This window comes from Accipiter gentilis, chromosome 7, assembly GCF_929443795.1.
Source record: "Accipiter gentilis chromosome 7, bAccGen1.1, whole genome shotgun sequence".
Lineage (NCBI taxonomy): Eukaryota > Metazoa > Chordata > Aves > Accipitriformes > Accipitridae > Astur > Astur gentilis.
The window spans coordinates 13,015,024-13,027,800 of record NC_064886.1 but is presented as its reverse complement, the minus strand read 5'-3'; positions in this window follow the sequence as shown (position 1 = coordinate 13,027,800).

Sequence of the window (12,777 nt, the reverse complement as noted above, 5' to 3'; positions counted from 1 at the left end):
TCAGCCCAACTGGGAGCTCAGAAAGAAACAAATAGAAAGAAAGGAAAACGGATGACGGGGATTTAGAAAAACAAAAAAGAAACCATCAACCTCTGGGAACCTGTTAGAACGAGGGCACAACTGTATTACCTCAAAGATTTAAACAAAAAAAAAAAACCACAGCAGCTAAAGAACTTTTATTGTTTTCCTTTTTTTCTAAAAAAAACCAAACAAAAAACCACAAAAAAAAGAAAATCAAAAAAGAAGATGAAGAAATAAAAATGACGCCAGTGAAACTGAAGAAGGTTTGGAAGAACCTATTGGAATCACACTGGGCGATTAGCATTTATTTTATTATTCTGAGCCACCGTGGAGTCTGGAACTTTGTTCTTTTTTCCTTATCCGAGCAGGGATTTGTTCATCAGACGAATCAGGAGTCACTAACAGGGTATTTCAAAAGCAGTCCTGAGTTCCCATCCATGGGGGGAGTGTATTGACTTCCGCGTTTCCGTAGTTCACTCTTCATCCTTTTTTCCAAGTGATGCCAGCTGCAGCTACACACAACACGCATGCGCACGCACACACACATGCACACACATAACATTGTGCTTTTCTTTTCTTAAAAAATATATGTATCGCACCAAAACCTAAGAAAGACGATCATGCAATACAGGCAATGAGCCCATATGAAACCAACATGCATCCCAACAGAAAGCAAAAAAACCCCAAGTTTATATGTATAATTTTGTTGTCGTTGTTTTTAAACTGGACCAAAACTTTTGTTACCCAAAACCGAGTGGGGGGAAAAAAAGAAGAAAAAGTTATTTCTTTATGGACCAAAACCTCTTCAGCTGTCCTTTACCTGGATCTTCCTGAGGTTGGCCACTTTTATATATTATATTTTTTTCAGAATGAAACAAAACAAAAAAAAAATTGCCTTGTTGAACATCCTTTAATCATTTCAAGACTCCTGGTTTTGTTAAATCAGATACTTTTTAAACCATTGGGAAGTGGGAGAGGATGGGCTTTGAATCTGGCTTCTGTGCCAATGCACACAAGATGCAAGCCAGCATCTTAACATCATCAGGTTTGTTCAACCAGTTTCTGGATGCCAAAATGCTGTGATGGTAAAGATGTGTGTTGGATTAACCTATCAAGTACCAGTATACCTATCTATAAATATATGTGTATATATATATATAGGCACTTAACTCATCAAGCACCTATATATATATATATGTGTATATAAAAGCATATATATATATAATTTTTCTCCCACCACCACCGCTTCCCCATTTCCTACCCCTCGACTTCTGCTCACAGATCCTGGACCCTGATTTAGAACTGAACCAACAAGTTTCACAACTTGGCAGAGACAGTTCTACAGCAAAAAAAAAAAAAAAAATATCCTGAGATTTTTTTTTTCCCTTCAGTTACAGGAGACTTTATTTTCATCGTAATAGTGTTCCTGGGAACATCCCCTCTTCTGCTCCGTTTGCCGCCGCTTGCTCCCGGTTGCTGCCTCCACCCGGGTATGGTCTGCTCGAGCCATCCTCGGGTCACCGGAGGAGAGGCTGAGCTTGCCACTCTTGGGGCAGGCCGTTCCGGTGCTCTGTGTCGATAAAGATCCATTTTCGATCTTCAGATATCGGGTGGAGGGGCATAAAATGATGTGCCTCCACCATTTTGCATCAACGGTAAAATATTACATAGGGGCAAGAGGTAGATGGAGGGGTGGACGACGTTCCTAGGCTCTGTAGTGGATGCTGATGTTTTGGAAAAAGTTAAAAAAAAAAAAAAAAAAAAAAAAGCTGTGCTAAAGGGACACTGTCAGGTCGAATTTGTACTCACCTCCTCCCCAAAGCTTTAAGAAATCTCCGGCTGCTTGGTTCTCCCGGCCCTGTGGTGCGCACAGCCATTTGCACCAGGACCGGATTGGGATGTGAGCGCTTCCCGGGGGAAAGCGCCGTGTTTTGGACCCGCCGGTGTGGGTGCCGTGTGGGTGCCATGGGGCAGCGGAGGGCTGAGGGTGCTGGCCAGCCTTGCTCCGGCCAAACTCCCAAAGGCTCCATGGCCTGATGCTGTCCCAGGGCACAGACGTGAAAGTCATCCTCCCATGGAAGTGTGGCCTCGGCAAAGGCTTCATTGCCCTGGCCAGCTCTGGCCACATCCTTTCTAAAAGTGGCCCAGTTCTCGTTCAAAATCTGGCTTCAGTTTGGTCCCAGTAAAAGAAGGGGAAGGGAGAGGGGCAACATTTCTGTTCTCCAGGCAGTAACCTCTCCCCTCCCTATGTGCACCACCTCCTCCGTCATGTCCTGTCCCCCCACCCCAGGGTTGTATTTTAACCGTTCATTGTGCAAAATTCTCCCGCTGATGTCGAGAGAGTGGTTGGGGCAAGAGCTGGGTTGCAGGGGTGGGCAGGGGTGGGGGGTGGGGGGATCCAACCACCCTTCGAAGGGGCATTCGGAAATGTTCGTGTTGGTAATGGAGGGGATTTAGCTGGAAATTGCAACGGCAAATGCTTCCCTGGCCAAGTCCCCCGGGGCCGATATGTTAGTTGAGTGACTAGTCGTTCTTGGCTGAGTGAAGTCTGTTCGTGGTAATGTGAGCAAGTTTTTGATCAATGTCTTTATTTGATGCCAGGTTGTGAAGAGGTGGGTGGGAGTGGGGAGGGGGGAAGGAGACACCCGTGTTGGGGACCTGGGGTGGGGGGGACCTATTCTAGCACTGACCCTAGGGAGTGGGGAGGGGGGAAGGTGAGGGGGGCTCTTGTCTGCTCCTTTTATCTCCTCCCTTAACTTAACAAGCGAAAACGATGTAAAAGCCTCCTGCATGCTGAAAAATGTTAGAGAAAAAAAAAAAACCTTTCTTTTAAAAAAAAAAAAAAAAAAAAAAAAAAGGAATAATGACCCAAACAAACGTCCATGCTTGCTGATCGGAACCAGAGGGGGGCTGTCCGTCTGTCCAGGCAGCGGCATGTCTGCCCCTCTCTGCAGACGAGGTTCCTACTCAAGTCTCCAAGTTGGCCTTTAATAAAATCTTCAGTTCCAATAACCTTTATATATATATATATACATATATATATACATATACATATATATTAAAAGAAAGCTTGATGTAGCAGTTCTAGTTTAAAATGAATAGAAGTATTTCGGCCCCTGTTTTATTTTGATTTCTCCTTTTCCCCTGCTTTCCCCCATACCCCCACCAACTCCATATTTTGATGTAGCAACTTTGGAAGAAAGAAAAACAGGCGCTGTAAAACGCACCGAGAGCTACCTCTGGCATGAGAGGGGGCTGCCGGGGGGGCTTGGGCAGTGCGGGAGAGCTGCAGCCCCCACCGCTCCCCGACCTGTCGGGGGTACCCAGAGAGGGGCAGTCCCAGGCCCTGCCTGTTAGCATCCATGGGGAGCCCGGTTGCGGGGCTTAAACAACAAATTTGCGTAACTTTTTTTTTTTCTCTCTTTTTAAATATATGTATATATATAAAAACCTTAAAAAAAATAAAATAAAAACAAAAAACAAGAAAAATGCCCATGACCTTAACTATTTGCTCTGACTTGTATCTTCCTTGATAGGTGACTAAAAATGGCTTGTTGGTCTAATTCACCAGCAATAACGTTAACTAAAGACAGACCCCTCCTCCCTGCACCCTGCCCTTCTCTGCAGCAAGGTCCGAGCAGGGTTCCCTGCGCACAGGTGTGCTTTCCCCCTTCCCTCCCGCCCTGCAGGGATGCCTTCGGTGACCTACCTTGCAATAGGAGCAGCAGTGTAAACCAGCTAGGCTAAATCTTGCTAGCTTCAACCGCCCTAAACATCCCTCCCAAGACACTGTGGGATAAACCCATTCGGGCTGCTAAATTGATACGGGGCACCCTACTTACGTGCAGGGGAGGAGGGAGGCACGTGGTGCTGGGACCCGGCACACAAAGCTGGGTCTCGCTGAGCCGCCCGGCTCTCCCTCCCAATGGTTTAGGAGCAGCAAAAACCCTTGCAGGGAGCCTGGTCCTCAAGACCCCCATCCTGCAAATCACACAGGGGCTTAACTTTACGGCTAGCGAGCGGCCCACCAAAATCGGGCTGGCTCCTGGCAGTGGTAAAGCAAAGCACGTGCATCCATGCTTGCAGGATGGGACCATGCGGGTGGCCCAATACAAATGAATGGTGCTGACTTCCCTTCCATGCTGCTGGCCAGGCAGGGGAGCAGGTTGTTGCTGAGTTTTTCCATCTGCCGGTGGGGATGGTGCAGCCAGGGTGGGGACCCGGCTGAGGACCCGACTGTGACTTGCCATGCCCAGATGAATGCTGGTGGCAGTCTGCCCTGGGCACTCGCCCTGCTGAGCTGTGTCGGGGTGCTTTTGCGAGGCAGGCGACCTGGCCTCTGAGGGTGTGAGTGGTGGGACGGAGGGCAGGTCCCCAAAAACCTGGGGGGCTCAGAGCATAGCTGCGTTGGAAGGTGCCGAGCTGTTAGCAGGAGGCTTCCAGGTCCAGGCAGGATCAGACCCGTTGGGGGATGGAGTGGACCTAGCAAATGGGACTGACTTGGCGCCAGACGCCCCAGTTCAGCATGCCGCTGGGATTTACACATGTGCTTTGCCGAACTGCAGCCGACTTTGAAACTTGCTGAAACCAGGGTGCTGGGGGTCTGGTGCTTTGCTGAATTTGGGACTCATCCTGCAACCTTTCCTTGTGGACGTGACCTCCCGGGCAGAGCCGAGGTGGTGTCAGGGCTGTGGGATCGGGGGCTCCTCGGTCCTGGCACGCCAGGGAGATGTGACCAGGGAGTGGATGGGTGGCAGCAGGGTGCTCAGCAGAGGAGTTTCGGGGTGGTGCCTGCACTACTCTGTTGTGTTACCCCAAAACCTGCTGCGTCTTTGGCTGGTGTTTGCAAGCTGCCGCAGTGGGGACAGGGACTCCTGGAGAAGGGACGATGCAGGGGAGAGGGTGACAAAACATAACAAAGGGAAACGGAGGGATACAGTAATATCATGCTGTGATGTCATCCTCATCAACATAAATTATATAGAGAATAGTATGTATTATAATACATAACAAAAGAAAAAAAAGAACCAAAATTGGATTTATATTTAATGAGGAGATACTATAAAAATATCTTGTCCTAGCTCCCATTTGCAAAAGTATTTTTCAGCTGGAGGGATATCTATTATTTTTTTCTCTTTTCTTTCTTTCTTAAAAAAAATAATCTCCATACATACAAAGGCTCAGACTGTTAATATTGTGAACCTCTTAAATCAAAATGCTCCAACCTGTTTATTTGGTATTTGAAGGGTTTATTTTGATGCATTTACTGGTGTTTTTTAAAGAGAGAGAGAGGAGGGAAAAAAAGACTAAGATTTTAAAATTAGAACATTTCTTTATAATTTAATATTCTATTTTAATAAATGCATTTATTACATGTAAATGTAGCAAGGAACTGGGCTAATAAAAATACTTTTTATTAGGTAATTTATTATAAGAAAAAAGGATATTTTATTTTATGATAAAGTGATCCTTAAAAGTTTAGAAGGTTTAGAATATATGTAGGTTAAAAAATACATTTGTATCCAGAGTATTGCTTAAAAAGTGTTTTTAATATATGTTTCCTTTTTTGTGTGTGCGTGTGTGTATGTAAAAGGTGATAGTTATGGTGCAGATAGCCCTTTCCAGAAATAAGAAATTAACACAGTTGGATGTATTTTAAAAAAAAAGAAAAGAAAAAAGGTAATTAAAAACCAGAGAAGTAGAAGAGAAAAACCACTATGAATCAAAGCCCGCGCAGTTGTTTCGAAGCCCCCGTCCTGTGGTTGCTCTGTCTAGCGAATCCCTTTGCAAGGGGTCGAGGTCTGAGCATGCCGAAACACCTTTGCGGGATCAGGCCCTGGCTGCAGAAACCCTCCAGGCTGGGGCTTGGGGGGTCTTTTGGCAGCATTGCCCAGCGCCGGCTCCTGGCGAGCTCCGGCCCCGCTGCAGCAAAGCACTTCAGCGAGTCCCTCGCACCCATGGGCCCCCAGGGCTCTGGCTCCCACCTGCTGCCCAGGGCAGGCGCTGGGTGATGGTTTGCTCCCGCTGGAGTTTCTCTGGGGAGGGCAGGGGCTTGGGAGGAGGCTGGGCACTCTCAGAAAGCAAAGCTTGCTGTACTCACCTCTTCAGCCCTTCTCCTGCTTGTTTTCCTACCAGCACTACAACTACTCCTGTTCCAGGGAGCCAGTGGAGAGTTTTGCCATTGATTCGGTTTGCAGCAGGGTTTCAGAGAGCCCTGCATAAAACCGCTTCTTGTCGGAGGCGAGAGCATTTATGGTCCTTCCCATGGCATTGATGGGAGGGACTGACAGCCAGTGCCAGCTTGGGCCTCCCCGGGATAGGAGTGTGCTCGCAGGGCTGCTCTGCAGACAAGGGTGGTGGTTGCTGTCCGTTGCCTCCCTTTAGGCTTTGGCTCCATTTCTTTCTGCAGCTGAGCGGGACAGAAAGTATAATACAAGGACAGGAGTTATTTTGTCCCAGCATTCAGGCCAGGCCTGATCTTGCAAACATCTACCATCGTCCTTTCGGACCTAAGGGCTTGTGCAGGACCGGTCCCCTACTGCAGCTGCTTTGGGCTTGTACTTGGTGCTCTGAGCAGCCAGGGGATGAGACAGCTTGTGCAGAGCTCCCGGCCAGCTTCGACCCATCCTAGATAGGTAAATGTTACCCCTTCTGCTCCCCCCAAGACAGCACGGACACGTTCTGTGCAAGACAACTAATGTAAGGACAGCCCAGAGCGAGTGGAGTGTCCTCTTTTTAGCTGGTGAGGCTCTGAGCTTGCAAAGCACGTGCTTTAATCCAGGAAAGCACTTAAGCATGCGCTTAGCTTCAGCTACATCCCTGAGTGTTTTGCAGGATCTTGGCCCAAGGAGCTGCTTTGCAGAGGGGCTGAGCAGCCTCAACCTCCCCGTGGGCTGGGGAGCACGGGGCGTCCTGTACCTCCGCCACAAAGCCAGCCCTTGTCCCGCTCCCCTTCCCAAAGCAGCAGGAAGATGGCGGATGTTTCTGCTCTGTTGCCTTTCAAAGAAGCATTTTAAAATAAGATTTTTTTGTTTGTTTGTTTGTTTTTAACCAAAAAGGAGAAGAAAAAAAAAGTTTGAGTTGATGGGTATTAAAAAAAATTTAATAATAATAAACATTCAAATTTATTTCATATAATCCTAGAGTAAAGATTAAAATAAAATTAACTAGTTCAAATAGTAGATGCTATCCATATTGTTTAATCTATAGTAGATCCAAGTGATCCCAGACAGAGCAGAATGTAAAATAAACTTGTAAACAAGATCAGCTATCATTTTTAACTTCCCCAGAAATTCCATCTTTTTTTGGTACTATTTTTCTGAAGCGAACAAATAAACGAACAAAAGCCTAACAAAATAGCAGACCACCGACTGGTACCTTCTGTCAATCAAAGTCCTGAAGTTATTTTTATAGAGGGGGGAAAAAAAAGGGATCTAATAATATGTATTTTTTTAAAAAGATACATTTGGGGTTTTATGTTGCTTTTTTAAATACAAATATAAAGATTTGGCTAGTCACTGAACAGAATAAGAAAGTTTTAGGCCATTATTTTTTGCCTTATTCTGACCTCCAGCCTTGGGCTTGGAGCATGAAATTTCAGAAAAAGAAATGTTAAAAGTTGCTGTTACTTTTCTTTTGCTGTTCTTGTTTTTTGAACTTCTCCAAGCATCACAGGTGTTGGAAGGTCCTTGTGATGGGTGGGTGGGACTGTTCCTGGGTGGGAAGGCAAAGGAAAGGAAAATTGGATGAACTCCCTCTGTAATGTGACGGACAGAGCTTGAAGGCAGCGAGGTGCTGGTGCGAAGGCGTGGGGCTCCTCTGGCGTGGCCGCTGCGGGGCTTTGTGAATTAGGCTTTCTGCCCTCGGAGCCGGGCAGTAGATATAGGACATTAGGGTTGGTTTGTTCCCCTCCCCCCCCCCCCGTTTTTTTTTCTTTTTCTTTTTTTTGTTATATCTTGACCCGGTGAGGAAGCATTGCACCAGGGAGACGATGTGCGCCTTGGGATGAGCTCGCTTGTTTAGCAACTAGCAGCTTTCAGGATGCCAGTTTTGGCTCATTGGGTGTTTTTTTCTGTGCCGGATGCTCCCTTAAGGGAGCTATTGCTTAGCCTCAAATCTTTGGGTTTGAGTGCTGGAGCTGCGAGTGAGATGTTTGCAAAAGGCTCTGCTGGCCTGGGAGGTCCTTCCTGTGGCTGTGCTGGGCCACAGTATCCCTGAACCCGCAGCTTTGCTTCCCAACAGCCAGCCCCATGCCGTCCTGCTCTCGGAGGGTGACGTTTGTGGCGAGCGCCTGTTTTCTGGCTGCAAAAGCGAGGGAGGAGGCTGGAGGCTGTTCTCAGCTGGTGCCACATGTCAAGCTCTGCGGCCGGACACCTGAGTCCTTGCAGTGCCGAGAGCGGGAGTGAACGGCTCCCCGAGCTGGCAGACCAGCGTTCAGGTGCAAAGGCTGGACGGCGGGTCTGTTCACACAGAGGGGAGCTTTTCCGCTGATGGCAGATCTACTTTGGGCAGTTTGGGGCAGGGGCCCAAACCACACACCCAGCCAGCTGGTTAAACCCTGGTCCTTACGTTTCAGAGCCAGACCAGCACTTTTCTCTGGAGCGTTGGTGACTGCTTTTCGCTGCACCAAATCACCGTTTACATGACATAACTAAAAAATAAATGACCTAGTGTCAACGCCATTACTATTAGAGAAGCAGAGCGTTGCAAAGAAAACATTCTTGGAAGGTGGTTACCTCTGGGTTTAGCTTTTGCTCCTATCCTCTGTGTCGTGGCTCAGCCGTAGCAAACCCAGGGATGTCCTGCAGTTCAGGAGCATCCACAAGGATCCCAAAGCCTTTGAGAAATGCAGCGGCTGCCCCTTGCTCCCTTGCCCACAGATGGCGTGCCTGCTTCTGGGGTGGGACGAGGCAGCCGCTTACCAGCATTCATTCAGCAAAGCCATGCAATAGGTTAGGACAGGAAGCGAAGACAGTTCTCATTCGGTTTCTGCGTATAGCACTGTGAATCAGAGATCACTCCACGGGACCCTCCCCGGCTTGCCGGGGAGGTTTCGGAAAGCAGGGCACGATGTCTCCCACGCTTTCGGAGGGGTTCGTGCTTGGTGGAATCAAGCGCCTGGTCCTTCCCTGCAGGGGTGACAAGGCGGCCTGTTTGCTCTTTCATTTTTGTTTTACCTCATTTTTTGGTTTTGATACTTGAAGAAGAGTCAGTGATTGACATTGTACAGTGATGCCCTGGACTGGAGAGTGGATGCACTTTATAGTAACTTGTATACTGATAGTGGGGTCCCATCCTGCCTCTGCTGAGCCTGCAGCAAGGTTTCCTTGGTGTCAGCACTGGCAGGAGCAGAGCCAGGATGGGCTGGTTCTTCCAAAAACCTTTCTAGGATGTTAGGGAGCAATCTCTGTATTTTATTGTGGTTTTTCACATACTGTAGAAACTTGGCAGTCACGTTCTGCTGTCAGTTGACCTGGTGGAAAATTCTATGTTGGGCTGACTTCAGTTTTGCCTGTGCTGTGATGGCTGGAGACAGTGGAGGTCAGGCAGCTCCTACCTTTACTCCCGTGTAACTCACCCGTTTCAATGGGTTTACTCTACTGGAATCTGAAGTTGCTTCAGCCCTGGCAGGCTGCAGTGTTACCGCTGGATCCACTCCAGTATCACTTCAGGGCTGCTAATGGAGCAAATTGAAAGTCACCCCCAGTAAAGTGACACTAATGTAAAATCTGGAGTTGTTCCACTGGTGTCTGTGCAGGGATAAAAAAATGAAGTCACACTCCGATGGTGGTACCAGTTTACCAGGCAGCTGATGGCAGAATGTGTTTTCTGGTCTTGCGATGATGCTTTTCAGACAACTTACAGAGAAACGGAGCAATGAGACAGAGCAGCACTTTGTGGCCACAGAGATCTTCTCTTGGCTCCAAGGAGCTGGGAAGGAGAGACAGGGTTGCAGGCTGCTTTGCTCGTCTGTGAAACAATCAGCACTTTTTTTTTTCCTTTTTCTTTATGAATTCTGTTCAAGATAATCGTAAAAAAAGGTGAAAAAAAAATCAGGGGCCAGATCCTGTTTTGCAATTGAGGATTTGCTCCTGGGTTAAATGCAGTGTTAAGCAAACATGAAAGGCAGTGGGCATGAGTGCTGACGAGTCCCAAACTAGCAGGTCTGTTCGAGCCAAGCTGCAGAGCTTGTTCATGCTGCCGTGCTGCAGAGTTGACTCTGATCCCAGCCCCAGGAGAGCGAGGGAAATCCCCTGGGATGCCCAGAGCAGCCCCTGGGCATCCGGCTGCATGGTCGGGAGCCTTTGGGGCTGCAGAGGATTTCCTCCAGCTCTGCCCCAGTATCAAAGAGATCCAGGCTCCAGCTTGCTGCCGTTGGGACTCTAGCAAAGCAGCTCCAGTGGGATTTCCCATGTAAGATGTGAGCTAAAAACCCAAGCCACCGGGGACCATCAGTGGCCAATCTTGGCAATACCCATGCAGTGGCAGTGGCTTCCAGGGGAGCGCAGGCCTCCACCAGCCCTTCATGGCTTTTGCTTGACCAGTACCATGTTAGCTTTCTCTCATCCTTGCTCAAAAACACTGTACAAGTTTGTGTGTATCCGCTTTCCCATGGATCCGGGTGCTATCACATGGTCCTACTCCACGGTACTACCAACCTCGCGCTGAGCCAGCCAGCCACAGAGTTGCCCGGTGTTAGCCTGGCTGTCCTGACTGTGTGGCCCTTCCATTTAAAGTCCATTCCCTGTTATGTTGTGTTTGCTTTTTTTTTTTCCCTCTTTTCTTTTAACGTCATAGGAAACCTGTAGTCGGGATTGTTACTATTGGAAACCGATCACATGTTCCATCCAGGTATTTTCATCTCTCCGGTGTTACGCAAAAATAAAGGCCTGAGAGAGATATAACCGAACATAGAAGTAGAGTTAGGCTCGTTGTCTGAGTTTTGAGGCATATAGTATAAGGGGAGAAGGAAAAAATTTAAAATAAAATAAAAAATTAAAATAATGATGTTGCACAACTTGTAGAAAACAAAGAAGGGAAAGGGTTAATGTATTAAATGTGCTAAATTACATTAAGAACTTAATTTTATTAAAGTATTATTACTTAAGAAACTTGGCGTCTGCTCTTTGTTTCTGTCTGTTCACGCTTTAGGAGGGGGTCAAGGAGTGGTGGTTGGGAACAAGGCCCCCGGCCGGGCTGAGCTCCGGGAGCCGTTTGGGCTGTAAACTCCTTCTACCACCCCTCATGGGTCTCCCACTGAGTTTCACACCTTTAGCAACACTTCTGAGGGTTAATTAGAGCAAAGGAATTTCATTTGCAAGACTATTGGTTCCCCTGCACCAGCTGCTGTTCCCGCTCCTGGTGGCAGCAAGGTCCCATATCCATGAGCCTTGTGTGCAAACCCGTGCCTTATTTCACCCTTCCCACTACTTCATTCCCGCAAAAATCATATAAAAGCGGGAAAACCTGAAGCAAAACTGAGCTGCCGAGCCTGAAAAGTGTCTCTATGAGCCTAAATGAGCTCATCATCCTATGTGTCTGTGCCAACACCTGGCTGGATGGCACGTCTGACGGCAACAAGCCCCAAGGGACACTTGGCTCAACCCCTGTCCCTTTGTGGAGCCAGGGGCAGCATCCTTCCCCTGTGCACCCACCTTTCCCAGCGGCGGGTCTGACATCACCTCTTGGCGCCATGTTTCAGTGTGGGCAGATGGTGGTGCGGGAGGTGCTGGTGCTTGGCAGCTCTCCGGCTGGTGTGTGTATAGCCATACCTCTCCCAGCTGGTGTGGGCACAGGTCAGAGTCCGGCTGGGTGGGATAATAACCATCACTCACCTGGGGACAGCCTCCAGCACGGTCAGACGCAAATAGGATATGGGCAAAGATGGGTCTGGCCAGCTCAGGGATGAGGCTGCCTCTGGCACAGAGCAGTGCCATGGTGCTGGGACAAGCTGCACCAATATGTCTCGAGCCAAGGTTAAGCTGCTGTCAGGGCTGGGGTGACTGTGCTGTCAGATGTAAAAAAAGGGGCAGCCTCGACCCAAATGGGGCTGGCACCCATGCAGCGCAGCCATTTCTTTGCCTGGTTCATGCACCCCAGTGCTCCCCCTGTGCCATGGCAGCAGGATCCAACTTGCCCCTCTGAGCCCAAATTTCAAGCTCTCCCCTCCAGCCTCCCAGCAAGAAACCCCCTTGCCCAGGCTATGGTCACACCTTCCTCCCTGCCCTTCCTCCTCCTCGCCTCTCACATCCTTCATCGCTTGGGGATGCTGCCCAGCTGCTCCATGCCCAAGCGGGCAGAGGCATGGGGCCAGAGCTAGCACAGTTCCTGGCCTCAAGGAAGGACCCTGGCAGAGAGAGAAAGTGCCTCCACCAGCAACTTTATTTGGGGATTTTGCCCAATTTCCAGTTTCATTGGTAAATTGTGCCCCAAGGCAAGACCCTGGCACAGATCCTGCCGGCACAGACAAGTAAGATGGGACCCCCCCCCAAAAAAAAACCAAAACCCAAAACCAACAGTGTGGTGTGGGACATGCTCCCAGCACTGGGGTTAACGGGAACAGGCTCTCCCAGGAAGGCCACCGCAGTGCCTCCACGCCTCTTGATTGACACCTGCCAATCACCCCTTAAGAGTGGCACTGGGCTCAGCCCGGTCTGTCCCAGCACCTCGGGCGAAGCCCACGCTGGGATGTACCCGCTGTCCCCCAAGCAGGGGAACGGGCCACCGTCACCCCGTGGGTGCAGCAGATGCTCCATC